We start from the raw sequence: 5,693 nt of genomic DNA, 5'->3' as shown, positions 1-5,693 counted from the left end.
CCGGAGCCCGAGCGGGCAGAGCCCCCGCAGCTTGGTGCCCGAGCCCCGCCCCGCGCGCGGCAGTTCCCGGTTCACAGCAGATGCTGAGCCGCGCCGGGCGGCGGCGGGACCGGAGAGGAGGCGCTCAGCGGGCGTCGGGGCCCCGAGGAGGAGGGTTCGGAGCGCGGGGTTTCCCCGGTGGAAGCGGGGGAGGCGGGCCAGGGGGGAGCCTGGCGGCGCACGCAGCGCGGGGTCCGGCTTTGCCCAGAGTCGGGGCGCGCTGGGCCCCGTGTCCGCGGCCCTGGGTCTCCGGGGGTCCACCAGGGCGGAAAGCGCGTCCAGACCGGATGAGTTTTGGTGAGCCTGTGGCTACACTTTCCAAATGGTGTCGTTATGTTCCCCACTATTGTGTTTTTTAAAACCTTTTATTAAAACATACAGGACGTTCCACTAATTTTCACAAACAATATGCCAGTGTATTGAATTCAGATGAAAGAAAAACGCATTTAAAAAACCCATTACCAGCTCTTGGCAGGCCCTTCCCTCTTCCGGTGGTGACAGTGTTATCCTGTTTCCGGTGGGAGTGGGCTCCTGGGTGCCGCGGGGATAGGCCTTTTTGGAGGCTCCCGTGGTGGGAGGAGCTGTGGTAGAAGCTGTATTTCTGTGGAATTGCAGCCTAGGCTGGCACAGTCCCATCGCCCTCATCTAGTCCTGGAGGACGTGCATGCAGCTGGGGATGCAGAGCGAGCAGCAAAGCCAGTGTCCAGGCCCCTTTCCCCGGGAGCTGGTCCCAGCAGGCTGGTTGCGGTCCATGAGGCCTTTGTGGTGGCCACGTGACTCCGGGCCATGTGGACTCATGCAGGGGAGCCAAGAGGGCGCCAGAAGCCACGAGGGCAAGAGCACAAGAGAGAAAACTCCTTGTTTAGGAGATTAAATATCTCTCAGCCTGGCCAGTGTGGCTCAATGGTTGGGCATCGACCTATGAACCAGGAGATCACCAGTCTGAGCAAATGCCTGGGTTATGGGCTCAACCCCCAGTAGGAAGCGTGCAGGAGGCAGCCGATCAATGATTCTCTCTCATCATTGATGTTTCTATCTCTCCCTTCCTCTGTGAAATAAAAATAAACCTCTCAAATCATCCTGAGCTTGCAGTGGCCACACCTACTCTGGCCAGTGACCTGTTCCCGGGTGTGACTGACAAACAAGTACCTTCTGTCACCCAGACTTCACTGGGCTTGCGTCTGTTCCGGCCTGTCCAGTCCCTCCCCACAGCGATCTGCAGGGGGAATAGACCAATAGACAGTGCTTCCTGGCAAAGCTGCACCAGTGGGTGCCCATATTTGGCCTTCCCCACTCCTTTCCTGTTATTAGTAACTATGTTGAATTACAATGTGATCAATAGTTTTTGTTAACTCTTCCATACCTTTTTTTTTGCATTGAATTTTAAGAGTTTTATTGGGATACATACATTGTCATAGAAAAGTAGATACTACATTTTTAAAAACTCAACATTAGAAAATATATTTAGGAGCACTAGTCAGTATCAATATTAGAACAAATAGGTATCTAGTATTTAGACCAGCCATGGGCAAACTACGGCCCGAGGGCCAGATCCGGCCCGTTTGAAATGAATAAAACTAAAAAAAAACAACAAAAGACCGTACCCTTTTATGTAATGATGTTTACTTTGAATTTATATTAGTTCACACAAACACTCCATCCATGCTTTTGTTCTGGCCCTCCGGTCCAGTTTAAGAACCCATTGTGGCCCTCGAGTCAAAAAGTTTGCCCACCCCTGATTTAGACCCATAAAGATCAGTCCTAGCTCAGTGGATAGAGCGTCCGCCTGCGGACTGAAGGGTACTGGGTTGGATTCCAGTCAGGGGCACATGCCCGGGTTGCGGGCTCGATCCCCAGTAGGGGGCGTGCAGGAGGCAGCCGCTCAATGATTCTCATCATTGATGTTTCTATCTCTTCCTCTCTGAAATCAATAAAAACATTTTTTTTTTTGGAAAAAAGATCATATGGGCCTCCTGAGTTAAGGTTGAACTACAGTGGAACCTCGGTTCTCAAATTTAATTCGTTCCGGAAGGCTGTTCGAGAAGCAATTTGTTTGAAAATCAAATCATTTTTTTCCCATTAGAAGTAATATAAATTGAATCAATCCGTTCCAGACCCCAAATGATTCCATTTTAATCTTTCTTATATATAGTGCATGTCTAATGTGCTGTTTAATCTGTAAACAAACACTTATTAAACTTGTTGAACCACCCCTACTAGCCTTAAACAAATTTTTAGTATAAATCTGCTTCTGAAATGCTATCGCCGGCTGCTTTTCATTTATCCAGCACCATCAGCTTTTCTGCCTGTTCACTTGGCTGTGATGTTTTGGTGAGCACTTTCGCATCCTCGGCAACATTAGTACTCTTGGTTGACTCTCTCTGTTTTAATTGTGCTAACCATTCTCCTTTGTTTGTTGCCTGATGGATGCGTTGTGTCCTGCTGAGGTATCAGCATGAAAGGGTTGTCAGGTCCAAAACAAGTTTTGGTCCACAGCCAAGACATTTTTTTCTGTGAACAACTTGGCCGAGAGCTGAATTGTTCCAGATGGGGGGCCTTCGAGAAACGAGGCTTGATTGTATAAAATTTGTTACTGATTTTCCTGACAGCATAGCAAAAAGCCAAATTATCAGTTACATGATTGAACACAAAGAAACCATCCTTGTGGGTGTGAGAACAGTCAGGAGCCAAAAACCAGGATCACAGGCTTTATTAGGGGAAAGAGACCTGCCGGGCTGTCTCCCAATGGGAGAGCAGCAACCCGTGCAGAGGTGAGCCCGCCTTTTGAGGGGCGGAATGGGAAGGAATGGGGGCTTAGTGTGCTCAGTGTGTGCTGATTGGTGGCTTAATGTATGGTCCATACAGGAACAAGGGCTTAGGGCAGGGGTCCTCAAACTACGGCCCGCCGAAAACATTTATCCGGCCCGCCGGGTGTTTTTGCCGCTGCTGCCTGTCCTGCTTAGCAGCCGACTCGTCCCGGGCCGCAGTGCGCATGTGTGGAATGTCAGGGACAGTGAACTGGCCCCCTGTTTAAAAAGTTTGAGGACCTCTGGCTTAGGGTATTTGGCAGGTGTGGATTGGTGGTCCAATGTATAGTCCATATAAGGTACATGGTTAGTCACTCAGGTATTTCCGGGCTGCAGGTTACGTCATACTCCGCCCACCAGTTCGGGGGAAGGGAGGATCTATCGGTGGGAAGTGAACGTTTTGTATCACTGAGGCCTGAAAAGAACGTTTGATGGCTTTTCCATAGGTGATGCAGATGATCTTCCCTAACTGTGAAATGTGTGCAACACGGCCTGTGGTGCCCTCCAGTGTAAGGAGAGGTGTACAAAGGAGGACACATAAGCACGTCTTTCAGGGAACAAAGTGGACAGCTATGTGATGGTTCTGTCTGATCCAGGAATAAAACAGGAAATATCAGAAGAAACTCAAAAACTGTATGCTTTGAATTCTTCTCTATAAGTATGTCAGCTAGGCTATTTATACAAGTTACAGACTTCAGCATGCTTCTGGCAAAACTTGCTGATTCTCATTTACTTTCCAACCCATCATGAGCTGCTCTGCTCTACCCCCACTAGGCCCGACTCCTGGAAGAGTCGTCAGTTACTTGACTATATTCAAATCCAGTGGACACTCTTCTGTCGTTGGCTCACTGAGCTCTGCGGCATGTGCCACAACTGACCACTTCTTAGGAAAAAAATGTTACACGTGGTTCAAAAGGCTTAAGTGAAAAATCTTGGTCCCACCCTAGGGGCCACTTTTATAATTTCTTACTGGAAGTAAGAAACAAGCAATATAAATTCAACACAAGCAATTACTAATACACATTCTTACCCACCTTCCCTTTAATGTACACGAGGTAGCATTTTACATACTTTTTCTGAAGATCATTAGGTATCAGTAACCAAAGAGGTCTCTCATACTTTTATTTTTTTTAATTGATTTCAGAGAGGAAGGGAGAGGGAGAGAGATAGAAACATCAGTGATGAGAGAGAATCATTGATCGGCTGCCTCCTGCACACCCCACACTGGGGATCGAGCCCACAACCCAGGAATGTGCCCTGATTGGGAATCGAACCGTGACCTCCTGATTCATAGGTCGATGCTCAACCACTGAGCCATGCCGGCCGGGCTTATTCTTTTTTTTTTTTTAAACATCTGGAACCTGTACCCTCAACCTTCTGTGGTCTTCCAGCATTTCATACTACTCATCACTCATTTATTGGGCATTCTTTTTTAAAAAAATATATATTTTATTGATTTTTCACAGAGAGGAAGGTAGAGGGACAGAGAGCTAGAAACATCAATGAGAGAGAAACATCGATCAGCTGCCTCCTGCAAACCCCCCACTGGGGATGTGCCCGCAACCAAGGTACATGCCCTTGACCGGAATCGAACCTGGGACCCTTCAGTCCACAGACTGACGCTCTATCCACTGAGCCAAACCGGTTAGGGCAATTTATTTATTTTTGGGTTTTTTAAATATATTTTATTGATTTTTTACAGAGAGGAAGGGAGAGGGAAAGAGAGTTAGAAACATCGATGAGAGAGAAACATTGATCAGCTGCCTCCAGCACACCCCCTACCGGGGATGTGCCTGCAACCAAGGTATATGCCCTTGACTGGAATCGAACCCGGGACCCTTCAGTCCGCAGGCCGACGCTCTATCCACTGAGCCAAACCAGTCAGGGCTCTTTTTTTCATAAGAGGTGTTTTGAGATATAATTCACATGCCCTGAAACATTGACAATGTGTAATTCAGTGTTTTATAGTATGTTGACAGTTGTGCAACCATCACCACTACACAGTTTGAAAACATTTTCATATCCCACAAAGAAACCCGTTCATAATCACTCCTTGTTTCCCCTCACCGTCCCCGGCAACCACTGACGTGGTGCGCAGGCAACTGTTAGTCTGCAGGGGGCGATAGGCTTCCCTGCTTCCCTGCTTCCCTCAGCTGCTCTGGCTCCTGGTGCCACCTCTGGGGCAGGGTGGCCTGTGGACGAGCAGACAGGATGTTCCCTCCCAAGAAGGGGGCCGGTTTAACAGATGAATCTGCAGACGACCTGCCTGTCCTCAATGGGAGCATCTTGGGCACCACTGTAACAGGTGGCGAGGGGACCTTAGAACTCACCTAGGGGTAGCGACTGAGCTGTGACCCCCTCAGCGTAGGCAAGCCTCGGCCCCCTGGGAACCTCTGTCTTCTCTGCCAGGTGAGGGCAGTGAGCTCTTGCCCCGTCATGCAGGCAGAGTCTTTAGGGGGTTGGTCTAAATTATAACTGGCTCTAGGCCTGATCTGAACGTGGATCCTGCTATTAACCACACAAACGGAAGCGGCTGGGAGTGGGCAGGACTCAGCAGGCTGGAGGGAGTGGTGAGGGTGGGAGCGTGGCATGCCTGGCGACTTATTCTCCTACCTTCAACCCGGAGTGATCAGTTAAGACTGCATCAGGCTGCAAGTAACAGAAACGCACCAACCTAGCTTAAACACACATGGCGATTTCTTTTTCTTTCATCATAAGAAATCCAGGGGACTTTGCTGGCCTTGGTTTTGCTGCTCAGTAATGCTTGTGGGGGACTAAGGCTCTGTCTTTCCGCGTTGCCGGTACCCTGCTGACAGCTGGCCTCTTAACTCAGGGCTGCAGGATGGC

The sequence above is a fragment of the Myotis lucifugus genome, unplaced genomic scaffold (genome assembly GCF_000147115.1).
Source record: "Myotis lucifugus unplaced genomic scaffold, Myoluc2.0 scaffold_721, whole genome shotgun sequence".
In the NCBI taxonomy this organism is placed as follows: domain Eukaryota; kingdom Metazoa; phylum Chordata; class Mammalia; order Chiroptera; family Vespertilionidae; genus Myotis; species Myotis lucifugus.
Note: the sequence above shows the minus strand (reverse complement) of the source record.